Here is a 27,022-nt window from a genome sequence, read left to right as displayed (position 1 = left end):
ATCCTTACACCCAAAGTTGAGCAGGGATCTAGGCACTAGGCACTGTTTTATAAAGATATAACGATCTCTAAGATAATATTTCAATGTGAATACCCAATACTAATAAAGATGTCATACATACACTCAGAAATATGTAATCTTGCCAAGGACCAAAGTCCCTATAGCCAGACCTACCATCCGGTCATTGTGTATGAGAAAATATTAGTGGAATTCTCAAAAACGTTTCATTTATATCAGGGGTGTCCAACCTTTTGACTTCCTTGGTCCACATTGGCCAAAAAAAATGTTTCTGGGGCCGCACAAATGCTGCAGCAAGATAGAGAAGGGAGCCGGCAAGACCGTAAACACCTGGGGGCAGCAGAGGAAAACACTGCATCACCCTCGACCGGGGCCGCACAAAATATTTCACGGGGCCGCATGCGGCCCTATAGTGCATGTGCCTTTTATAACATACAAAATAAATTTAAACCAAAAAATAAACTTAGCTCTCAGGGTTATGTGGGTCACGACTTGGACCACATTTTGAAAATCTGTCTCAAGGAACCCGTAGAGAAAAGAAACTTTAAGGCTCTCAATGCAATGAAGTGGTGAAGGGCTTCAAAAAGGTTTTCAAATCTGTCAGGTTGAAGTCTTGAATGTAAAATCCAGACATGCCACTCCTTGCTCAGTGTTTAAAGAGTAATAAAGAACCTGGACTGGATTGCACGCATCTCAGGGTACTGAAAAATCTTAAATATGAAATTGCTTATCTGCTGTTTGTGATAACCTATCACTAAAATTGTCCTTGGTACCTGAAGATTATAGGGTGGCCAATGTTATGCTAATTTTTAAAAAGGGTTTCAGGAACAGGAAGAGCCCCCATCTTTTTGGTATCGGCACAATAAACTTTAATGATGTGGGAATCCTATGGGGTTGGAGGTCATCACAAAAAGCAAAAGGCATTTCTACAGGTTTGGGATAAATATATTCAAACACTTTCATCGAGAGTACAAAGTCTAGTACTTAACAGGTTTTCAAACATATACAACTCTAAATTTGTGAGCTATATCTTTTGGGAGGGGGGAAGGGGATTTGGGGGAGTGGTTAGTTCTCGAGAGGGATTTTCATAGGGGTTTTGTTCATTTGCTCATTTGGTCAAAAGATGGGGATTTGGGGCTTAGTTATAAAACGGGGTTAAAAGCTGTTTGTCTATACAATATAGCTGACTGGGTTGTGCCTCCTATTTCTTTGATTTTTTCGATTCCTGTTTCCTGTTTATGCACATATATTACATTAGTGATTTCTATTCCGCCATTACCTTGCAGTTCAAGGTGATGATATCTGGCAATTTCCAGGGGAGGTAAAGAGTAGATCAGGATGCTTCGGGGAAATGGGAAGGTGCGTGCGGTATTAAGTCGATTTCAGGAATTTTTTGGAACAGTAGTGTCTTTATTTCTTTTCTGAACGTTTTGTAGTCTGGGGTCGTTGCCAGTAGATTGGAGATTTGGTTGTCTAGTTTTGCTGCTTTTGTGGCTAGGAGGCCATCATACAGTGTTTTCCGTTTTAACTTCTTTGATTGGAGGGTTCATGAATGGAGTGTGGGTTTCCCTATGTCTAGTTGAGCTAGTTTGGATGAAGCGGTTGTTCAGATAGGTTGGGCTGTCGCCGTTTATTGTTTTATATAGTAGACAGTAGAATTTGAATAGAATTCTTGCCAGAATTGGAAGCCAGTGTGAGTTGAGATATGCCTCTGTGATGTGGTCGTGTTTCCTCAATGAACAGAGAAGTCTCAGTGCTGTTTTTTGGATTGTTTGTAGTTGTTTTGTCATTGTTGCTCGGCAGGGGAGATAGAGAATGTTGCAATAGTCTAGAAGACTTAGAATTAGGGTTTGTACTAAGAGCTGGAATTGTGTTCTGTTGAAGAATTTTTGAACTTGTCTTAAGTTTCTCATTAATAAAAAGATTTAAATTATAAAAAGGGTTCCAGGAATGATCCAGGAAATTACAGACTGGTAAGCCTGACTTCAGTGCTGGGCAAAATAGTGAAAACTATCAAAGATAAAATTACAGAATATGTAGACAAAGATGGTTTCATGGGACAGACTTGGCATAGGTTCAGCCAAGAGAAGTCTTGCCTCGCTAATTTGCTACTATTTAGGTTTCTGCCAGGTACTGTGACCTGGATTGGCTACTGTCAGAAACAGGAAACTGGTCTGATCTAGTATGGCTGTTCTTATGTTCTCAGAAGTTTTAAAAAGTAGATTTCTAGAGCAATATGTAAATTGACATCTGCTCAGAAAAGGTAGAAAATGGGTAACACTCATTATGAACTATGGGTGAATTGATTTAAAAAATTACTATATTCCATTTTTTGTTTCACAAATTCCTCCTCTTCCCCCTAATTACATTCAAATTTAAAATTCTGCAAGGAATTGGGCCAGGAAGTCTACGGTCAAAAATGTTTACGGATATGCCTTCTTCAGAGTTTTGCTCCTAATCCAATTTATTTTAAAATGATATCTCATGCCATGCACTATCGTAAGAAGGTTGCATAAAAAATAACAAAGACCATATCAGACAGGAAGAGAGAATTGCAAGCCTACCAACATATTTATTTATTTATCTAATTACTTTTTAATCATTTATATTTCATTTAGACCAAAGCCGATTACAATTAGAAAACATACATAAAAGATTAAAACAAGCAGTTATACAGTCTATACCAAACTAAGAGGGTGTTCTAATCTTTATACCGAAAAAGCTTGCAAAAAATAGATTTCACCTGATATTCAGCCAGCGGCAGTGAGCATTTTGCTCTTCACTGCTGGTATTATTCCCAGATATTCAATGCTGGGCCCTGGCTGGGCTTCAGAACTGACTATCCATTTTTCTTTCTGAACCATTTAACACAGTGGTTCATAAACCTGTCCTGAGGGACCCACAGCCAGTCAGGTTTTCAAGATATCTCAAATGAATATGCATGAGGCAAATTTGCATATAATAGAAGTGACAGCTCTTGACCACATAAGCCAAACTGCTTAAAGATAGGATTGCTATTTAAGTGGTTATGTGGGGAGGGGCTGAATATTGACACTTAACTTAACTCCGCCCCTGGAATACCTACAAGTTTGCCACTTTTGAATTTGGTGCAAAGTGATCATTTTCAGAAGGCCTTTTTTTGGGGGGGGAGGTAATTCTATAAATGGCACCTTAACTTAGGCACTGGTAGGCATCCTACTAGCACCTAAGTTAACACAGAAACACCATTTTGAAATGCCAAATAATGTTAAATTCAATGCGTCTACTGGAGACTAAACCAAAGGCACTGGGAACCGCGCCTCCTTAGACACCTAAAACCACTATAGATATGGCTAACATTGAAAGTGGTATTAGGCACTGAAAAGCACCTATGTAGGCATGATTCACGTCAACGATAGGTGCCAGAAATGTAGGCCTTGAAAACCCTGGCCTATATTTCCGGTGCCTATCTTTCCCGGAGGCGCGATCCTCTAAACGGTACCATCATGTGATTGACATGCAATCAACGGCTGCCAGTATTGGTGCAGTTTAGAGAATCCAGGCCTTAACCAGTTATCTCTCCCGAAAAATCACCTGGAAAGCCAAGACCTAAAAATTTAACCAGTCGGCCACTATTTCTGGCCTGTTAAATTGTTTTGAATTTCAGCCAGAGTTCAGTTTTCAGATGGTTTTTAAAACTGAGAAATGTCTGTACATAGTCTCTAATGACCAAGCACCTTATAACACAACAGTGGCCCTGCCACAGGTAAAGCTCTTGCATGAGTCTTAACATAATGAACACTTGCCACTGATGACAAAAGATAATTGCTTTGCACTGTCTTGATACCTCTGTCCAAAAGACTTCACAGCAGGGCTAAGATAACCCATAGCTATTTCTAAATAACCAAGTTTATAAAGCTTTACAATTGACAGTGTAACTAGAAATTACATGAAAATTAGTTGGTAATCCATTCCAAAGATGGAGGTCCAATATAACAGAATGCTCTCTTGGTGCATCCATTCCACAGATAGGTTGCCATAGGCTCCTAAACACAGTGTTGAAATCTGAAAGTAAAAGCCTCAGTGAACAGTTTTGTGAGCAATAAATATTTTGTGTAACATTTAAATCCCCTTTCGGCTTGGAGCAGGAGGGCCGGGGGCTTAGTCTACAAAGATGTGTTGCAATGCCCTGACATCTCTTCTCTTTGGCAGGAAGAAGAATGCAAACAGTAGAGGAGATTATCCAGATGCCACCATTACATCACTTCCAAAGAGCCCAGCACAGGTGCCATAAACCGATGACATCTGAAAAACCCGTCCAGTCCACCCAGTCTTTCTATTCAGCTGCAAAGGATATATCTCAGCTACCTGTCCTAGCATGCAGAATAGTGTTCCTATCCATTCACATCTTGCAGTAATCCAAAAGCTGTCATCATGAGCTCGACTGTTGCTCATACGGCCAACCTCTTATGTCTCCACAATCTTTCTGGATGGTTCTCCACCAAACACCAACCTGATTGATAGAAGGAGTGCACAGCCTGCAGATACACCAAACTGCCCGAATATCTGCATTGTTGTTAGGCCTTGAAGCCTGCCAAAGACAGACCTAGCTGTTGATTAGTCTTTCCACTGTGTCATCTCTGCAGCTCATGCTTTCTTGACAAAGCATCACAGACATCTGAAATGACAAGCTTGAATATCATTAAATCTGTTAGAGCCCGGATGTATGCCAAAAAGCAGGACCACATGCCATATGTTCAATATCCATTATTGTAACCTTACACATAAACTTTGCTCAATAAAAATAAACAAAGAAGGAGTTAGGGCAGGGTATTGCAAACTGTGTGCCTCCGTGAGATTTCAGGTGTGCCGCGGCACAATGGGGAGGAGGAGATGCGCTGGCGCCAGCTGACTGCCTACAGGATGTGCCTCTCATGGCGAGAGGCACATTATGCAAGCAATCAGCCGGCATCAGCGCCTCTCCTTTTCACCAACCCTCGTCCCTGCTGGCACCTCACTGGCGTCTCAGGGCCCATCTGGAAGGCCTTTGCGCATGCACAGACGTTGACATTATGATGTCACATAACATCGTCGCAGCAATAGCCGCGCACTTCAGGATGCCTCGAGCCACGGCCACTACATTTAGGGCTCCTTTTACTAAGCTGCACTAGCAGTTTTAGCGCACGCACTAGACGCTAACGCCAGCATTGAGCTGGCATTAGTTCTATCCGCGTAGCGCGTGCTAAAATTCTGCACGTGTTAAAAACGCTATCGCAGCTTAGTAAAAGGAGCCCTTAGTGTGCTCCGGCTCGAAAAAGTTGGCGGGACACTGGGTTAGGGAACCCAACTAACCAGATATGTAAACAAATTCAAATAAATGTAAACTCTGGAACCTTTGATGTGGTTATGCGTTTTTATATTGTTTTCAACCACTTTGTTCACAGGTGTTTAGATATTAGAGTCAATTATGTAGGGCAGTACCCATCACTGCAGTGGAAGGTACCAGAACAAAGGTGGGTCTCTCTAAGCTTATTTTGGCCACATCTCGATCTTACACACAGTTCAAAGGAACCTTGACTGCAATCTAAGGTGCACAAAAACGTGATGAAAGTGGATTTAAACTAATTTCCTTATACTGTGCACAGCTTTGAAGGACCCGTTTTGCATGGTTAACAGCAAAGCTATTAAGTATATTTAAAAATGTTTTTTTGAAGAGTCAAAAAAATAAATTAATTAGTTATGTATCAAAAACAGAGATTTTGGTGAGCGTCAGGGCTGTGATTCACCATGTGAAATGAGTCGCCAACTGAGGTTTTATAATGTGATCATTTAAGTTTTGATATGCATTTGAGCTTCAGAGAATGTGGTAAAAGCAGTTAGCTTAATAGGGTTTTAAAAAAAGTTTGGATAATTTCCTAAAAAAAAAATTCCATAAGACATTATGGACTTGGGGAAATCAACTGCTTATTCCTAGGATAATCAGCATAAAATCTTTTTTATTCTTTGGAATCTTGCCAGGTACATGTGACCTGGATTAGCCATGGTTGAAAACAGGATATTGGGCATGATGGACCTTCGGTCTCTCCCAGTATGTCAGCTCTTACAGTATGTTCAGCAAACATTTTGTGAAACCCTTGAAATTGTGAGTTTCATTCAACAAGATATTTGAGTGAACACAAGTGATGGGATTTATATTGAATGGTGCTAACAACACAAGAGGCAGTTTAGAAAATTCCTAAATCAGTTGTGAGTGCACAAAGTGTCACCACACATGGACACACCAGCTGACACCTGGGATTTGTCAATTCTAAAAAAGGGATCTCTCTGTGCTCTAGAATGGAAAAGTGCTTCCTCATGATGTACATCAGCCATGCTCAATGAATGAGGCCTCTAATCAGAAATGACCCAGTCCAAGTCACCTGTGAAGTTCTTTGACCTCGTTCCAAACAGGAGTTACCTCAACTTTTGGTACAATTTCTTGAAAGACAAGGGCATGATTACTGAGCCTCCTCACCTCTTTCTGGCCAACAGCATACCAAAGAAGTGCAGAAACTCTCTCAAAAAGGTGTTTCCATGCAGTAAAGTGGCCTGCTATCATCTGAAACAGTACTAGTGCACTATGAGCACTGCTCCCTCTAAGCTGAGCAGGAATCCTCCAACTTCTTAGGGTTACCAGACATCCGGGAAAACCAGGACACATCCTCTTTTTAGAGGACTGTCTGGATGTCCGGATGGAATTTCAAAAAAACCCGGTAATTTGTCCAGGTTTTAGAAAGCCCCAAACTCTCAGCTGCGTCTGGAGCATGCGTGGATGATGTCACATGCATCCGTGCATGCTCAGAGACCTTCCAGACATGGCCCCGGAGGTCAATAAACAAAGTTGAAGCTTTGTGGGGGCGGGGCTAGAGGTGGAATGGGGCATGGCTAGGGGCAAAACAGGGCAGGGCCATGTGTCCGGGTTTCTCTGGACAAAAATCTGGTAACCCTACTCCAATTGTATTGCTGCCAGTGATGTGGGGGGAGTGAGGGGTGCTTCAATATTGTGTCTTCATTCTCTAGGATTAGGCAGGTTACCTGGTGTCCTGCAGAGCTTGCCTCTATTACTATTATGTAATAGTAATAGTGAGACGGCATCTCCCACTGACAGAACTATAGATGGAAAACTTCCGCTCAGAGGGATCAGTGACTATGAGCCATTCATTTGCTTATCTGAAGACTTACTCAAGACTTTTATATGCAGACCAGGCTGCAGAGTTTAAGAAGTGGCCTTTGAATGAAGCACCAAGAAAAGTTTGAAAAGTCTGTGTGAAGCCACAGCTCTGGACTGAACATCCAATGGTCTGATCTATACCATGTTGCTAAACTCCACAGCTATAAGCCATGGGATAGTCTCTGGTTTCTGACCCTTCACTGCCCTAGCAGGAGAGTGTGGCATATTGGTTAGAGCTACAGCCTCAGCACCCTAAAGGTGAAAGTTCAAACTCTGCGCTGCTGCTTGTGACCCTGGGCAAGTCATTTAATCCTTAATATTTTTTCACTCAGAGAATACTTCAGATCTGGAACACGTGGCCAGAGGTTGCCAGCGGATAACATAGCTGGTTTTAAGAAAGGTTTAGACAAATTCATGGAGGAAAAGTCTTATTAAGACATGGGGGAAGCCTCTGCTTGCCCTGGATCAGTAGCATTGAATATTGCTACTCCCTAGGTTTTAACCAGGTACTAGTGACCTGTATTGGCCACCGTGAAGACGGGCTACTGGGCTTGATGGACCATTGGTCTGACCCAGTAAGGCTATTCTTATGTTCTCCAGTGCACCCAGGTACATTAGATAGAATATGAGCCCGCCTAGACAGATACAGAAAATGCTCGAGTACCTGATTGTAACCCACTTAATACACCTTGTCCAAGCAGTACAGTATATCAAATCCCTCCTCTTTTTGAGGCCAGGAAACTATTATTAGATATATCCAAAGCCATGATATCAACACTGGACATATCAAAAGGAGTGCATCACTGTCAACTCAGATATCTGAACAACTGTACCATTTCAGAGAACACAGAATATGCTGGCTCCAGTCACTAGATGACCAACAATCTAGCACACCTGGGAAAAAGATGTGTGTGTTTGTGGGGGCCTTGCTAACAACAGGCCAGGACTTGAGCTTGAATAAACCTTCATTCTCATAACCTCCCTGCCTTTTCTGCAAGCTTTAAGCAAGAGATCCTCCTTAGAAAGGACCAAGGATATGGATCTAGCCACCTCCAAATCATGGACTTTTTTTTATTGAATGAAAGGGGGAGGGGGCAGAGAGAACCCCATATTCTCACTTATAAAAATAAATAAATACAAAAGGTTAAGTGTCCATAAATAGTACAGAATGCCACAGTAAAAACACATTGTTAAATTCCACAATATATTTTCCCCCAAATTCAGAGGGAGAATGACCAAGTTTGTCAAGCTCAGGAGGACTCTTTCCATGTGGACAGTGCTGTTCTTATACTGACCATAGTCCACCCATCAGGAGAAGCTGGCCACATTATGCCAAGAGGTGGGAGAAAGGTGACACAGAATTTACAAGCAATTTAAGAGACAACCACAAGAAGGTCCCCTTCCACCCTCTTGTGTTATGAGAGGGTATCTAGGATGCCTTATTTATACCATCTGAAACTCAGTCTTTCCAGTCAGTTACCCTAGGTAGTGGCGTACTTAGCTTAGTTGTCCTCTAGGGCGGAGCACCCTCTTTCCTCCAGGCGCCATCACCCCCAACCCAAACAGTAAGGGGGTGCAACAAGCAGTTACAGAGCTGCAGCTTATAGGTGCACAACTGTCAGCTCTGCTGGTCTCCACCCCCTTGGATATTAACTTCCTGTTCTGAGGCAGAGGATCAGCAGAGCCAATAGCCGATGGCCTATTGGCTGCAACTTCGGTACTGCTCGTTACACTCCCTTGCTGCCTGCACCAGGGGCAGCCCACACAATCAACCCCACACTTGCTATGCCACTGACCCCAGGTGAGCGGACCCAAAGAAAAATTCAGAAAAGGAGACCTCTCAATGGGTGCAGAGATTCATCTGCAGAAATTGTCTATTACCTACATCCAGATTGTTCTTGCTGTACACTGCCTTGGGTGAGTTGCTTAAAAAAAAAAAATCCTATTAAATAAAATGCCCTTCTTTCTATTTTATGCCTGGAGAGGTGATTTCTATCATTTGTACCACCTATCTTGAATCTATTTGTACATTCCCCAGTTAAAAACAGAACTAAAAGGTCAGAGGGAGAAAGAATGTGAAAGATTTTCTGCCTCTTGAGCCGAGGAGGTCTTAGTCCCAATACTGGCAGTGTTTTCAACAAGGTGTGGGGTTTACTCCCTTCAACAAGACTACTTGGGAATCATTTAAACCTTCACCTTTGGCAGACACATAAAGTCATCCCAAAGGCATGTTACAGAAAATAAATGAATGGAACACTTATAAAACACGACTGTTTTGTGTCCTCCTCAACATTTCATGCTTTTGCAGATTGATTTTACCCTTAAAACATCATCATTTCTCCCATGAGACCAGTCAGCATAAAAAAAAAGAGAAACCTCACTTTATTTCCCAACATTTTCTGACTACTCAATATCCTTACCCCCATCCTTAATACAAGAGGCTACACTAAGCCACACTGCTCACACTAGAGGCTCCATAGAAGAGTCTGAAATCAAGGTTACATTTGATTAGATTTGATATACCACCTACACATTACAGTAGTTTATGGTAACAAAGAAGTTTAAGTATAAGCAATTAAAGCATATATTGGGGGAAAATATCCATCAGACACAACCCAGAGGTAGGCAGAGCATGGAGAATGTTCAATGGGCTTGTCCCAAAACATAGGGTACTGTGAGAATGATGAGAGCAGTGGGGATTTCCCACCTTAGGCTAACCCAGGGGAGGGCAACTTATGGCACACCTATGGGGACAATGGTAAGAATATACGGAAAATGATGATAACCAGAGTTTTGGCAATTTTAAATGGTTTATTTAGTCATAGCCCCCCCCTTTAACAAGATGGGTTACAATACTACATTCACAATAAGTATTACAAACAACCATAAATACAGACGTATATAAATTTCATCCGCATGTCATACAAATTCAGCAAAGATAAGTGCTCAGCACCCATATTTCATTTTGCAAAAAAGAGGTCTCTTCAAAAGCTTCTTAAAAACAAACAGTCACATCTTTTTGCTGTACTTGTACTGATTTTGCAAATCATTTTCAGAATAGCCACTGTTTAGTTAAATGTTAATTTAACTTCTTTATTTATCTATGGGTGGTCTATGGAGCTCTGTACATTCCCAGTTCCAATACTACATGATGTTGTGGCCCATTAGGGCCAGTACTGATATTCATTTGGCCCTCTGTATATAAAGGTTGCCCATCCCTGGGGTAACCAATTTGCCCCCCCCAAAAAAAAAAAATCTGGTTCAGCTGAATGCTTCAAAAAAACAAATTCAGTTTATAAAATCTTATCTGTCTTACTTGCCAGAACCTTCTCACCAAATATACCCCAAGTGATCCATAAAGTTATGATACAAAGTACTACTAAAACTTGAGCCCTGTAACCTCCATATGCTGCCAAGAGCCCCCCCCCCCACTCCTCTCCTCCTGCCATGTTCCCTTCTGAGAAACTGACAGCTCCTTCCCTTCCCAATCCAAAAAAAAAAAAGCAGACAGACAGACATAGAACTATATATAAAATCCATCTGATTAACTACTGGAGGGGGTGGGGGTTGCAGCTTGTTATGCTAACTGGAGATGGGGGCTGAGTAAGGGTACAAGGGAGGCCCCCCTCGTCTATTCAGACCTTTAATTCTTCCTGTGAAAGAGCAAGGGGTTCACAGGCCCTCTCCTTTTGTCATGGTAAAGGTGCTGCTGACACTCACACACACAAAAGGGAAAATATACACACAGCCGGCTGCCCATCCAAGCATGAAATACAAAAAACCATTCCCTCAGTAATGTGATGCAATGCGGAGACCACCACCTCCCACCAACACCAAAAATCCATAATTATATGGGGGTGGGTTTGTGGTGAAAAGAAGGCTGGTGCCTGGAGGCAGGGTGAGATGATTTTAAAGAAGAAAGCCCCAAAATATGCTTGAGCCCTTCAGAACTCACTGTTCCTGGGTCATATACCCAACGATTTCACACAGGTCTGACATATTTGGTTTCCTGACTTAGTCCCAGAAGTTTTTCTGGCAGGACAACTTGTGCCTGTATTGTTCATGTAATATCTAGGAAAGAAACTGTGTGATGTTTCCTGCTCCTCTCCCACCATACGATCACTGACATCCAGCAAACCTCACATCGTGGCACAGCCCAACTTGGTCTCAATACTATCTCAATAATATTTGATGATATGAAGTTATTACAGGGGTCACTGAATGGCTCTGTGTCATAAGCCAAAGACTGATCATTTAAGGCAGTGGTCTCAAACTCAAACCCTTTGCAGGGCCACATTTTGGATTTGTAGGTCCTTGGAGGGCCTCAGAAAAAAATAGTTAATTTCTTATTAAAGTAATGACAATTTTGCATGAGGTAAAACTCTTTATAGTTGGCTAAGTCTTAATAATAATATTGTCATTTATAGCTAAAGACACATATGATCAAGAAACTGTTTTATTTTACTTTTGTGATTATGATAAACATACCAAGGGCTAAAAAATAGTACCTGGCGGAGCCGCATGTAGCCCCCGGGCTGCGAGTTTGAGACCACTGATTTAAGGCATGCTTGATCTGATTTTTAAAAAAAAGAGACAAGAAAAAATTAGGACTGTATACTGTGAAAATGAGGCTATTTTGTAAGTCAAAATACAGAAAACTTGGAATAAGACCAGCAAATGAAAAAAAAACACACCTTGAACTTTTTAATGAAGGTAGTGAAGCTATTTCAAAACAACTGCATTTCTGCTGAGAAAGCACCAGTGCTGTACTAAAACTCGCAGTTCCACCTTGGGCTTTCCACTTGGTCTTATTTCCAAAACTTGCCATTGTCATGGCTCTGGATACAGCTTGGGTGCAAAACTTTCACCAGATTAAAAAGTGCACCAAACTCGTAAAAGGAAAAGCACTGAAAAGCATCCATTTGTGGGACAACAACCAGCCAGCCATGCCTGCCCCTTCCACAATCAGAAGCTTCTGTGGATGCCCTGCTTGCCACCCCAAGGCTCCTAAAATGCTCCATGCTGATGAAGTACAAGCAGCAAGACTGGTGTATAGGTAACTGCCAGAAGAATTCAGCAATGTATTACATTATATTTGAGATCAAGAAAAAACAGAAGGAAGATAGGGCTTTAGCATCAGTGAACCAGCAGTTTTTAAAATGAACCAGGCATGCAACACACACCCAAGACAAAATAATGTACCATCTCCCTCAAGAAACACACACACCTTGGTCCAAATATGGTGAACATCTGCACAAAGAGGAAGCCACTCACAGCCTTTAAAGCACAGATGCTTTTGCTAAGAATTCCCCTCCAAAAAGCAAGAAGCCTCTTTGAAAAGTTAACATGAAATACTCATAGAAACCCCATAAATCTCTACAGCCTCTGACTTACCCCTAGATTCTATGCACACTGCCAAAATTTGAGCTTTCAAATATGGGTGCAAATCTCAGATCCAGGCACAAACTAATTAATTAACAATCAGTAATTGGCAGTCATTTGGGTTTACATGCAGATCTGCCGTGTGCTCTGTTCTATAAAATGCATGCTTAAATTTTATGGTGCACATGCACAACTCAAAAGGTGGCATGGATGGATCAGTGTGTTCCCAGAAATTAGGCATGATATCATATAATAGGGACATTTATGCACCCAACTGCCATTAGCTGCATGCCAACATTTACACCAGGCAGATTTCAACAGGCATAAGTGCACACCCAAAATTAGGTGCAAGATCTATGCTAAGCTAGTATTCTGCAAAATGCCCTTTGCAGAATATCAGTTTAGTGCTGATCCTCCCGGTATTGAACTTTGGACGCTCTTTATAACATTCCCCCCGCCCTCCTGCCCTGAGGTACGTACTTTTTGGCAAGGTCCGTTTCCTTTGCGATGGGCGGATTCCGAGTTGAAATATTTGGGGGTTCAGATCCCTCTGGATCTCTCTCGTCTTTACTCTTTGAATGTCCCCTGTTTCAGGCTCTTGTGACTCAATTGCAGTTATGGCAAACTTTGGAAAGAGAGCTTCGCTTCAGGCACCTTCATGGCAAAAAGTCAGATTTTCCCAGAAAGATGGCTACAGCCACAGGCAAAAGGAAGCAAAACATGAAAGCTCCCCCAAAATGAAACTAGCAGCTAGAGAATGACACGGTGACAAAATTCATCACCGTCCCCATCCCCGTGGATAACCACGGGAAATAATCCCATTTCATTTTTTAGTGTCTATTTCAACCTCAGTCCTTCTACACCAGCATTCTTCAAAGCAAAGCTTGAGGGTCAGTGGCTGTGCTTATGTGAGCCAAGGATAATGAAGCCATTATGACATCACTGATGTGATTGGTTCTTAGGCACTGGTGGAATGAGGCATTATGACATCACAATATCTGCTCTGGATACCAGAGACTGTCATTCTGTAGTGTCTGTTTCAACCTCAGTCCTTCTACACCAGCATTCTTCATAGCAAAGCTTGAGGGTCAATGGTTGTGGCCATTCATACTCTGATTCTTCCCTCTCTCCTTAAAGAATGACATGAAGATTGTTTACCGCGGTTATCCACGGGGACGGGAACGGTGATTAATTTTGTCACCTTGTCATTCTCTACTAGCAGCCACAAGGTCTCGCAGGGTGGGGCCAAAATAAGACATTACAGAATGCCCCTTTTACAGAGCTTTAGAAAGAAACCCAATATTTGAAGAATGTGCCTTAGGGGTGCACCCCTCATTAACGTGCTACAGTTTGTCACCGTAAATCATACAGTTTTGTTACAGCATTTACAAGCAATAGGAATAGATGGAGTTGCGTTTAAATAATTTTCGTCTTTTTTTTTTTTTTTTGATTACTAGACAATTTTGTGTGATAAAAGGTCAAGAGCATCCTTCATTTATGGATATTTTTTCTGGAGTCCCACAAGGGTCGGCCCTCCCTGAAACCTCATTAAACATCTTTTTGAAACCTTTATGTGGATTATTAGGGAGTCTAGGTTTGGAATATCTGATTTATGCAGATGACATCCAATTTTTTTCGGAAAGTCTACAAGTCTTTTCTGAGACCTTAAACATTTTACACTTGTCTTTAAAAATGATAAATCAATGGATCTTAAACTGACTATGAGTAAAACCCAAGTGATATTTTTGTCAAGCTACCCAGTCTCTTCTTTCCCTAAATCTCTTTTGGTTGATGGATTTGAAATCCTCTTTGTTCAGAAAATCATGTCTTTGGGAGCAATGCCAGATTCTGCACTTAAAGATCAGGTCAGAAAAGTGACTGGAGTCGTATTTTCTAACTTGAAAAGGCATTTAAAAATCATTTTAACTGCTGGTAATTTTAAGAAGGTTGTTCAAAGTATGGTGAACTCCATATTTTGACTATTGTAATAATCTTATCTAAACAGACTTCAAAATCATTACAAATAGCTGAAACCGCAGTAGCGCGTGCGGATTCAAATCTTTGCATGGATTACCAGTAGAATTTCCGGTGGAGGCTTGCGTTTTGTTTAAGTTGGGTTGTCTTTGTTATAAGAACATAAGAATTGCTGCTGCTGGGTCAGACCAGTGGTCCATCGTGCCCAGCAGTCTGCTCATGCGGCGGCCTTCTGGTCAAAGACTAGTGCCCTGAGACTAGCCCTACCTGCGTACGTTCCGGTTCAGCAGGAACTTGTCTAACTTTGTCTTGATTCCCTGGAGGGTGTTCTCCCCTATGACAGACTCCGGAAGAGCGTTCCAGTTTTCTACCACTCTCTGGGTGAAGAAGAACTTCCTTACATTTGTAAGGAATCTATCCCCTTTCAACTTTAAAGAGTGCCCTCTCGTTCTCCCTACCTTGGAGAGGGTGAACAACCTGTCCTTATCTACCAAGTCTATTCCCTTCAGTACCTTGAATGTTTTGATCATGTCCCCTCTCAATCTCTTCTGTTCGAGGGAGAAGAGGCCCAATTTCTCTAATCTTTTGCTGTACGGCAACTCCTCCAGCCCTTTAACCATCTTAGTCGCTCTTCTCTGGACCCTTTCGAGTAGTACCGTGTCCTTCTTCAAGTACGGCGACCAGTGCTGTACGCAGTACTCCAAGTGAGGGTGCACCATGGCCCGGTACAGCGGCATGATAACCTTCTCCGATCTGTTCGTAATCCCCTTCTTTATCATTCTTAGTATTCTGTTCGCCCTTTTTGCTGCCGCCGTGCAGTGCATGGACAGCTTCATCGACTTGTCGATCAGAACTCCAAAGTCTGTTTCCTGGAAGGTCTCTCCAAGTATAAAATCGTGTCTGGTATTGCTCTGATTTATATAACGGACAGATTCCTTATAGCTTCTTATAAACATAGATGGGGATCACATGCTCTGTTTCTTTTTCCATCTGTTCAGGGTTGTGAAAGCAAGAAAATTTTGGATCATACATTAGCATTCCATGCTGTTTCCTACGATAAGGAATTTCGACCTTTGTTGAGTAGCGCTTGTTCTTACAAACATTTTAGAACTCAATTGAAAACTTACCTTTTGCAACGTAGCTGGTGAATTAATTTATAAGTTTCTTATGCCATTTTATTATTAATCTTTTGTTAACCACGTTGAACTTACTGTTACGCGGTTTATAAGTACAATGTTATGTTAAAAATTCTGATGCTTATACTTAAAGGGCTCCTTTTAATAAGGTGCGCGTTTTTTAGTGCACGCACAAGATTAGCGCAGGCTAGCCAAAAAATTACCGCCTGCTTAAAAGGAGGCGGTAGCGGCTAGCGCACGGGGCATTTTAGCGCACGCTAAAACTGCTAGCACGCCTTTTTTAAAAGGAACCCAAAGTGTTGCTTGATAAGATCTCAGTAGTGAAAATATTGAAAATGAATAAAGAATTTAAAAAAAAAAAAAAAATCTCAGTAGTGGTTTCATCGAATTTATTGGTACTTTGCAGTCTTCCTTGAGAATTTGCTAGATGTTTTCTCATTTTGTGTAATATGCCCGGAAGAATATGGAACACCCATCTTTTTATGTCGCAGGTCCTAAACTTGGGAATGAACTGCCAGCTCATATACATTTTTAAGAGGTCTAAAGGAGTTTAAAATTGCTTTAAAAACAATTATATCCACAGAAATTTGGCAAGAGTTTGAATGAATCTGCTTAAATCTATTGAAGTATAAACAATCTCCTGATGCAGAGCTTAAAGCATGAAGAAGAAAAATGGGATAAAACAGGGTTGGCATAATTATTTCTAATTGTATTGATTTATTGCTTGTTTAGTCATGGTTGGTTATATATGTAAGTTTGTAATCTGTTGACATGCGAGTTGTAATCTGCCTAGAATTTTTCAACAGTGCAGCGCATACATTTTAAAAATAAATAAATATAGATTTATTCGCTACCAACTCGTGGGAGCCTATAGGAGTCCAAGCCTCTTGCAAAATGTATTTTATTTTTTCGGTGGGGGAGGGGGAACTGGTAATTGGTTTAAAGCAGGGATCTCAAAGTCCCTCCTCAAGGGCCGCAATCCAGTCGGGTTTTCAGGATTTCCCCAATGAATATGCATTGAAAGCAGTGCCTGCACAGAGATCTCATGCATATTCATTGGGGAAATCCTGAAAACCCGACTGGATTGCGGCCCTCAAGGAGGGACTTTCAGACCCCTGGTTTAAAGGGAATACTGTATATAACTTACATTGTATACTGTAGTCAGTTTAACAGTTTGCTTTTTGCTGAAAAGCACTCCTTAGTATTATTCACCTAATTTTACACATAAAACCTATCCAGCACGACCAATCCCAACCCAACATCCAACACTCTCTAATATTCTTCTATTTACCAAACGTTATCTAAAACCCCATAATTCACCCTATTCTTATCTCCTAAAAACTTCTACATCCCGTTGGTAACTCTTTACCCAACTTTTTTTTATTACCTTAAAAATTTTTATGTCATCGCTTATTCTATTCCTTCAAATTTTGAATGTAATTCTTGTTTTAGTTTGGATATAATCCGCCTTGAACCGCAAAGTAATGGCGGAATAGAAATCACTAATGTAATGTAATAGGACTAGATAGGGGAAGAGATGGGGGGAGGGTTTATTAGATAATATAAGTAAACAAACATAAGCTCTGCTAGTGGTTTTAGCGCATGCTTAGCGCGTGCTAGATTCTAATGCCTCCATTGAGCTGGCGTTAGTTTCTCCGTATGGCGCAGGGGTTAGCACGCTAATCTGCAGCACACACTAAAAATGCTACCGCAGCTTAGCAAAAAGATTCCTTAAACTCTTGTTGGACTTTGAGCAGTGGCGTACCGGGGGGGGGGGGGGGTGCAAGCCATGAGGAGGTGCTCCCGGCCTTGGAGTCATGGCCCGGGAACTTCCCTTCTCATGGCCCGACCCCAAGGCTTTCGCCTCCCTTTACCCGAGTCCTGCAGAAAGCAACCTGCAGAAAGGATCACGGGTACTTCAGCGATCCTTGCAGGTTGCCATAGGCCTCCTGAGTTGTCGTCCCTCTGCCGCAGTCCTGCCCCTCCTCTGATGTCAGAGGAGGGGTGGGACCGCGGCAGAGGGACGACAACTCAGGAGGCCTATGGCAACCTGCAAGGATCGCTGAAGTACCCGCAATCCTTTCTGCAGGAATCGGGTAAAGGGAGGCACGGGAGGCCAGAGGGGAACACACAGGCCTTCCCAGGGGGGGACAGTCCTTCGGGAGGAGGTACAGTCCTTCGGGTGCAGGCCTTCAGGGAAGACAGACCTTTTGGGGGAGGTACAGGCCTTTGGGGGGTGCAGGCCTTCAGGATGGGAGGTAAAGTCCTTTAGGGGGGTGCAGGCCTTCAGGGGTTGGGTGTAGACTTTCAGGGCAGGTGCAGGCCTTCAGAGGGGACAGACCTTCGGGGGGAGGTGCAGTCCTTTGGGAGGGGGGATAGGCTTTCGGGAGGGTTAAGACCTCCAGGGGAGGGGGTCCTGGTGTAGAAGTACACGGAGGGAGGGAGGGAAGGGGGGGGTTCAAAGATACATGCATATGCCGGACTTTGGGGGGAAGAAATAATGGGTCTAAAAACAGAGGAGTGGGAGAAAGATGGTGGATAATGGGATTTAGGGAGGGAAGGAACAGAAAGGGAGAGAAGTTGGACACAAGGGATGGTGTGGAGGTGGGATAGAGATACTGGATATGAGGATAGTTGGGAAGAGAAAGGGAGAGATGGTGGACCCTGGGGTGGTGGGGAAGGAGGGAGAGATGCTGGATGAAAGGGTAGTTGAGAAAAAGTGAATCTGTGGATGGAGACAAAAAAAAAAGGAAAGATGCCAGACCTCCGGGGGAGGGAAGGGAAACGGAAGTGGAGGAGAGAGATGGCAGATGAATGGTTAGCAAGGAGAAAGAAGAAAGAAGGAGACCATGGCAAGCAAGACAACCAGAGCCTGGGACCAACAAGATTTGAATATTGACCAGACAACAAAAGGTAGAAAAATAATTTTATTTTCTGTTTTGTGGTTACAATATGTCAGATTTGAAAAGTGTATCCTGCCAGAGCTGGTGTTGGACTGCAAACGTGAGCTAGGATTTAACAGAGAGAGGAAAAGTCCTTTTTGTTTCTTTATTTTGTTTACACCACTGGTTCCCAACCTTGTCCTGGAGGACCACTAGGCCAATCGGGTTTTCAGGCTAGCCCTAATGAATATGCATGAGAGAGATTTGCATATAATGGAAGTGAGAGGCATGCAAATCTGCTCCATGCATATTCATTAGGGCTAGCCTGAAAACCTGATTGGCCTGGTGGTCCTCCAGGACAGGGTTGGGAACCACTGGTTTACACCACAGCGCCAGTGTGGTTAGGAGAAGCCAAAGGGGGTGAAAAAGCTATAAAATAAACCCACCAGGATGTTTGAAAAAAACACCCAATTGGGCAGGAAAATCGAATCGAAAAACCAATTCAATAGGCTGAATCGAATCAACAATTTTTTTCCCTGAATCGGGCAGCACTAGTTTGCGCTACTGTCTTAGACTTTAGGACCTGGGAATGGGGAGAGATGGCATCCTCAGTACTTTATAATGCAAGTGAAACGAGGATTTGGTCAGACTTTTGAAGGGTCTGCAGAAGGAAAATATTGTATAGGCCGGGGACATGAGACAGCAGGAAATGGGAACTTTTCTTCCTTCTGTTTTTGTGAATGGCAAGGCTGTGGATGTCAGAAAGTTCAGTTAAAATATGTGCTTTATAAGAAAATATAATAATGTGTTTTATAAAGTTTATAAGCATATGAGGTGTTCCTAGTGGTGGTGATGGTGGCAGCGTGTCAATGTGTTGAGAGGAAGAGATGATCTGGGAAATTCTGCTGAGTAAACTCCGGGCCCATTTCCACCCCCCAGTTAGTCCACTCCACTCAACTGGTTAACACACTGAGTGGGTCTTTGGGTGTTGTTCCTGGGTAGTTGTTTTGGGATCTCTTCCAGTGGTTTGTCAGTATCTCCTTCTGGTCCAAGGAAGGAAACTTTGTTAACCTTAGCACTGACCTACAGAATATGTTTGTAACAGCGCTGCTTGTGTGGCATTAGTCTATATAGTGATCGAAAGAAAAAACCAGACCTTTGCACATTTTTGCACTATATGGTGGGTGTATGAGGAGATTCACATTTCCTGCACAGCTAAGTCCTTGTGAAGTTACCTTGTGCTGTTTTTGACATCTAGCAAAGTCTCTGTTTGGAAGGAAAGATCTCAGCTTAAAAATGAAGTGGCCAGAAGTTATGGTAAAAGCAGATAGCGTAGCTGGTTTTAAGAAAGGTTTGGACAAATTCCTGGAGGAAAAGTCCATAGTCTGTTATTAAGACATGGGGGAAACATCTGCTTGCCCTGGATCGGTAGCATGGAATGTTGCTACTCTTTGGGTTTTGACCAGATACTGGATTGGCTTCCATGAGAATGGGTTACTGGGCATGATGGACCATTGGTCTGACCCAGTTAGGCTATTCTTATGTTATGTTCTCATCTGTATGGGCCTTTGTTTTCACTTCTTATTTTAATGTATTTTTTTTCTGAGAACTTATCAGTGTTTTTTATAATGGGAACAAAAATGGAAGAGAATTAATGTGTGTGGAATGGGGGGGGTAACTAATTTCTTCAGCTAAATAATTCAATCCACCTCAACCAAACATAGGAGAACTCACGCACCATTCAAACACCCTCCAACCAAAAACGTCAAAAGAAAAAAACAGTTCGACAACCTCCTAGCCATTCGAGCTGCAACACTCGACCCTCAACTCACCTATTGACCTCGACCACAAACTACAAAACCTTCAAAAAAGAAATAAAAACCCTTCTATTCAAAAAACACATAAAACCGAACTAACACAGAACTGTCCCAAGCATCATCTGCAACTACTCCATATGTACTTCTGATGTCATGACAATTCAGACATAATTTATGTTATGTTATGGTATGTTTGGAATAAGGGTTACATATATGAGGTTCAATAAAAGAAAATTTTTACTGCCTGTTTCTATTATGACCATTTATTCAGTTTCATGGTTATTACAAAAAATATTTTTTTACATGGGGGGGTGTCAAAAAATTATGGGCCCCAGGTGCCCCTAGGTACGCCACTGCCTATCACCCCCCCACTCTCCCCTTCCCTTCCCCCTCCCTCCCCTTTCCCCCACCCTTCTTCCCTCCCCCACCCCCTCCTTCCATATCATTTCATTTCCCCCCCTTCCATCCCATAATCCATGTCCTCTCCCTGGATGAAAGGTGACAAAAATAAAGACGTAAAATAAAGATCTGGAATGTAATTTAGACAACCATAGATTCAATGTAAATAATTGAGAACTAAACTTCTTGCTCTAGATGAAAGGTTTTGAATATAAGGATCCCAAATGGTCTTGCTCCTTTTCTTGCTAAACATTTTTCTAACCAGAACAGCTAGCACAGTGCAAACATGTGAAGAGAGCTTAGAGAGAAGAACATCTCTTCCCCAGCCAGGATCACCACCCAAAAGATGCTACTGGGCAATGAACCATATAGAGAGGGCAGGAGCTGACCCCTTATCCCAATGTGACAGTGGAAATCACAGCCTGTCTAGAGGTCACCAGGCACTGTCTGGCTCAGCAGACGGTACAGGACCATCCTCACCCCAGGAAACATTGTGATTAGCCGAGGTTATCTCCTCTGCCTGGTACAAGTCCTGGGTTGAGCTGAAGGATATTTTGGTTGATCATCACCCACACCTTGTGCTGCTCCACCATTATCAAATTTTTTTTCTGAATTCTTGAATAAAAACCCCAAAATATAGTCTTAGAGACATTCACTTCTCTATTACCCTCCAGGTACTTTAGTTAGATTGTGAGCCTTCGGGACAGTAAGGGAATTTTTCAAGTACCTTTCTTATTTCTAATCTTAATGTATATTTTCTGTAAACCGCTTAGAACCTAACGGATGTAGCGGTATATAAGAAATAAATTACATTACATTACATTTGGAGCATTGAGATAAAGCAGTATATTTCTGTGTCTCTATGGCCATGAATTTGGACTTGGAGGATGAAGTGTACGGCATCAGCATCTATGAGACAAACATGGGTTGTTGTTGTTTTTTGTTGCATAGGATTTTTTGGACCCCAGTTCGTTTGCAAAAGATAGACAGTTCTAAAACGAATAGATACTGGCATTTTTGTCATCTTGATATAGGGACTTTGGATCATCTGTTATTCTATTGTCCTCGATACTTAATTTTTGGAAGTCGATATAGCGTCAAATTAATGTTGTACTTGAGTCATCAATCCCATTAACTTATGAAGTCATAATATGTGGATCACTATTACATGTTAAACCCCCTATGGATCGTTATAAATGCCGGCTTTTCTTAATTATGACGGGAATAGCCATGCAGATGATAACACGCAATTGGAAGAACTATGATCGACTTTAACTTTCCTTTCTGGTGGGCAAACGTATGCTCCAGTTACAAATATGAAAAAAATGAATGTTGAAATCTTGGGGCATGGTAATGCATTTAACTTGGGGCTCCTTTTACAAAGGCGCGATAGCGGTTTTAGCGCCTGCTTAATGTACGCTAAAATGCCGTGCGCACTAGCCACTACCGCCTCCTTTTAAGCAGGCGGTAATTTTTCAGCTAGCGCACACTATAGCATGTGCTAATCTTGTGCGTGCACTAAAAACGCTAGCGCACCTTAGTGAAAGGAGCCCTTGGTGTGGGGCCCATTGGCATCTTTTATTGCTTCTATATAGTTGTCATTTCTCTTTAATTTTTGTCTGATCTCCTTACACATCCAGGGTGGGAATGTATTACTACTTTAAATAAGAGTAATTGCATTTATATTATTGATTAAGTAAAGGGGGTTGGGGGGAAAAGATTACTTTTGAATATTTGTAAGTTCAAAGTGCTTTTCTTGATTTGTTATATGTTCAGATTCATATGTATGACACTGTTACTACTTGAAAATCAATAAAGATTTAAAAAAAAAAAAAAAATTCCCCCTTGTAATAAATACCATAAACCTTGCCTTACCCTTGACCTTCTGTGCCACCCATTCTCTTTTTTACATTTTCTTAATTTTTTTCTGCAAAAGCACCCCAAGAGGAAGAAGTGTGCACTTGTTTTTGACCTGCAGTCTCTCTCTTCTGGGCCTTCCAAAATTCACTTTTCAAGGTCTAAAATGATCTACATTTACATAACATAACATCGTATTTCTATACCGCATAACCATTAAGTTCAATGCGGTTTACAAAAATTACATAATCTACAAGAAAGAGCCATAGATAACTACTCAGACAAGTACTTAGGGAGAAGATAAGACTTCAATTGTTTCCTACTGTAGGGCGAGCAGCGGCTTATGATAACTAATAGCAAAGCAGCACTGGAACCTGCTAGGAATAGGGACCTGCCAAAATGCACACAATTCTTTCTTAAGAAAAGCATATAAAAGAGGAGGGAGACATACAAGAAGTGATTTGGGCCTGCCAAATGAATTTATCTGGAAAAGCAGCGTCGTCGATAGGTGTTACAGGTTTAAAATGTGAAAAATCACTCTGGGATACTGCATAGAACTTATTTCATCTCTACAAACAGTCTGCTGTGACCATTGGAGTGAGTTGAGCTCTGAGCCTTTAGTATTTTTGTAAGTAATTGAAAAGCAGGGAGATATTTGGGGTTCTGAGAAAGAGATGAACGCCAGCCCTGCAGCAGGGTGAGGGTGAACCAGAGAACTACTCGATATCATTATTCAAATCACAATCTGGATTTAAAAAGATGTTTTGGAATGGCTGTCAGGCTTGCAAGAAGGCCGAACAGCAAAACTGCAGACACAGCTGAGCTGATATACAGTAACCACTCGTGAAATGCAAAGAGCTCCAACCTGGCATAGAAAAGGGACAGGATGGGGTGATGGTAGAAATCAGCACTTCAGTTTTGTGTTGCATGTAAAAAGTGTCCAAGTGTACAAATGATCAAAGGCTTGCAGTCATTCTGTGTCTTTGGCAAAATTTCTTATGACTAATTTCTAAGGCTAGGTACATCAGAGACTTTTCTATTGTGACTGCCCCCCAGAAAAAAAGAGAGATTTAAACTTAGATTTTTTGGCTTTTAAACCAGTACCCACTGTACCTGAATGTAACTCACCATGAGCTAAATATTTTAAAACATATTTCAACAGGCTTCTAGGATGTAATTCTAGCTGTCTTGCTTAGCGCATCTTCATGTGATTAGAGCCAAGACCATTCTAATGAAAATGATTTTCTGCGAGATCTTAGCTACTAGTATATTTTAAATCTTGTTGTATTGAATTTGATGCATTCTGTAATATGCTCTTCCTTATCCTTATAGTTTCAGAAAGTGTGTTACAAATTGATAAATCAATTTGTTGGGCTGACTGATTAAAGCAGTCTACAGTTTATTGGTTTGGGGGGAGGGGTGTTTCTTACTTACTTACTAGCATGGTCAGCTTCTGCATAGAGACTTCAGCCTCCAAAGCTCAGTATGTGTTCACTCTTGGCAGATCCTATTCTGTCATACTGTAATCCCTTCTCTCCAGCCCCAGCTTCGCCCAAGACATCCCAGGCACTGCTGCTGTACAAAGCAGAGCTTTCCAAGAAGCTTGTAGCAATAAGTATTTGAGAAAAAGCAGGGACACAATTGGAAACAATTACTCCAGTGAGGAGCTGCCTGGCCCTGGATTCAGCCATAATGTTATATTATAAACAGGGACTGTTATGATTCTCTGGGTTTTGTCCAGATTTTCAAAACATGTGACATTACACCATGGATTTTATCTTGGGTATGACCTAGTGTTGCCTCAGCAGCCAGGTTCCAGTTTAGCCAGCAACATTCAAAGCTCATTATGTTGATTAGTATCATTAATTAGGTACCCTTTCTCCCCACCCTACCCAATCTGAGCAAGTGAAGAGACTCCAGGAGCCCAGCCAGGAAACAGCTGCAAGAAAGGAGGGTGAGAACTCGTTCTTAACAGAAAGGATGAGATGGGATACTTTATGCCAGGGCTACTCAATTCCAGTACTTGAGGTCCACAGGCAGCCTAGGTTTTCAAGATATCCACAATGAATATGCACAAGAGAGATTTGCATGCACTGACTCCTTGGTATGCAGACCTCTCTCAAGCATATTCATTGTTGCTATCCTGAAAATCTGGCTTGCTTGTAGACTGAAGACCGGAATTGAGTAGTTATGCTTTATGCTATTTGATGTAAGCGTACAGTCTCATCTCAGCCTACATGTCTGGCCTTCTATAACTTCATTGCATTTTACTGCTGGCAGTGTTGTCATAAGTCTTTGGCATTTAGCTCAGACCAGAATCAACTCTTACTGGCATCAAGATCCTAGGTACCCTTTTTCCGCTCACTATTTTTATTTGTAATCCAATGTTTTATAATGGGAAAGGGTGAGCATTGTACATTCCTCACCTCCACATCTAAATACAACCTAGCATGTCAAAAGGCAAGGGCTTCCTGAGGATCATCCTATCTGTTGGTCCATAAGCTACAGTGACGGCTAGTTCAGGATCGACAGCCTCTGTCACAGCTTGGGTGCTTGTTTCCAGGAGACAGTGGATGCTGCAGATGGGCAGACTGAATGGGCCATTTGGCCTTTAGCTGCCGTCATGTTTCTATATTAAAGCTAATGGTTTTCTTTATGGGGGGAAGAAGTGAGTGACCAATCATTCAAATATATTGCACTGTGACGGAATATGGTATTTTAACAATCTCTATATCTATTCCTTTTACAAATCACTCCTTCTACTCACCCTAAAGACAGATTTCTAAAGACAGAAAAGAATCTCAGACCTTTATGAAAGACATAGAATAACAGGAAAGGAGGAACAGCAACCTTTAGTGGGGAATGGGGGGTATTTTATGGGTCATTTGTTAGGATTTCTGTTGGCAAGAGGTAGGCTCTTAGGTAAATTCAACCAGATAGAAAATTCTATTAAAATCTGTATTTAAAAAACATGTTTATAACACACGAATGAAGAAGAGCAGTTATTAACTCTGAAAACCCAACAACCATGGGCATGAGCTTGGAGGCCAATGGTAAGCATGTTTCAAAGTGACACCTAGTGGCCTAGCCAGGAATCATCATCTTTGGACCTCACATTCCAGCCTTAGGGGATTTCCTCATCCAAGCTGGATTTCAAGATATTATCAATTTGAAATGAATTTTGGTTTGCTAAGAATAGTCACAATTCATTCCACCTCAGGAAGGAAGAAAAAGTGAATCCTTCTTTGAGAGGATCTCTAGTGTAAGAACATTTTATATCAGAATGGGCAACTCCAGTCCCCAAATGCTATGAACAGACATGAGAGATATTTGTGCTTGGTGGAGGCAGTGTATATAAATATATCTCCTGTGAATTTGTGGACAGTCTTTAAAAAAAAAAATCCCACTGATCTGTTTGTGATGCCTCCCCGATAAAACTACACAGACAGGAAGGGACACAACATTAGCAAAAAGAGTTCAGCTACATTTTGAGATTTAAAAAAATGTTTACATTTTCTAAATTTAGAAGCACTTTTTTATGCAAAATGAAACTTCTCAAATTATAACAAACAGAACAGAAATTAAAAAGACAAGAGACCTGATATTTATAGGATTTATGCTCCTAACTTTGAGCTCCTTTTACTAAGGAAATGGGATTTGTATTCCATTTTTTCCTGTGTGGTTTACACAATCAGAGTAATTTATTATAAACTATATTCTGATTTTAATGTATGATTGTAATTCCTGGCTATGGCCAGCTTCTTCTCAATTGGAAATCTCATAGAACTCCTACTGATTCCAGCCACGATACGTGACCCCTCCTGAGGAAGAGTGCGAAACTCGAGTCGGGGGGGGGGGGGGGGACAGGGTTTCATAAAAGGGCTTTCAGCTATTTTCATTTATGAGCACTTTCATACTTAAGTCTATGGCTGCCGTTACAATGACTAAGAAGCATCCTGTTTCAGATTTCAGATGTCAACTTTCTTTACATCTATTTTCATTGCAAAATATGATAATAATAGGAGGTGATGGGACAGTAAAGGCAATGATGGTCCCAGTGGCAACCATATTTAGTGACATCACTGAACAGTTTTGGTTGTAGGGTCTGAGCACTTTACATATTTATTTAAATTATTTAATTTATTATAGATTTAAAGCTGTGATATTAGAATATTAATAAATGGTCATTAAAAGGGGAAAAGGCATCCATTTTCTGAATGTGATAAAGATGGCCTTAATGTGCAAGAAAAACCTGCATAAGGATGCACCACGGTCACTTTCTTAGTTAAAAGGACCCCTTAAGTTTGGCTGAAAACAGGGCATATAAATTTAAGAACTTGTTTTGAATATGGAGCCCAAGAATAATCA

At 41.5% G+C, this 27,022-nt stretch overlaps 1 long non-coding RNA gene across 1 annotated transcript in view; it reads left to right on the top strand.

Annotated features, from left to right (window-relative positions):
* Positions 1-4,338, top strand: part of LOC117365156 — a 126,318-nt gene extending 121,980 nt beyond the window's left edge. The window contains exon 4 of the long non-coding RNA XR_004540366.1: positions 4,210-4,338. This is a non-coding gene — a long non-coding RNA (uncharacterized LOC117365156). The remainder of the gene's footprint in view (positions 1-4,209) is intronic.
* The last annotated feature ends 22,684 nt before the right edge of the window (positions 4,339-27,022 follow it).

This window comes from Geotrypetes seraphini, chromosome 8 (genome assembly GCF_902459505.1).
Source record: "Geotrypetes seraphini chromosome 8, aGeoSer1.1, whole genome shotgun sequence".
Taxonomy (NCBI): Eukaryota; Metazoa; Chordata; class Amphibia; order Gymnophiona; family Dermophiidae; genus Geotrypetes; species Geotrypetes seraphini.
Note: the sequence above shows the minus strand (reverse complement) of the source record. Positions and strands in the feature narration are given on the sequence as shown.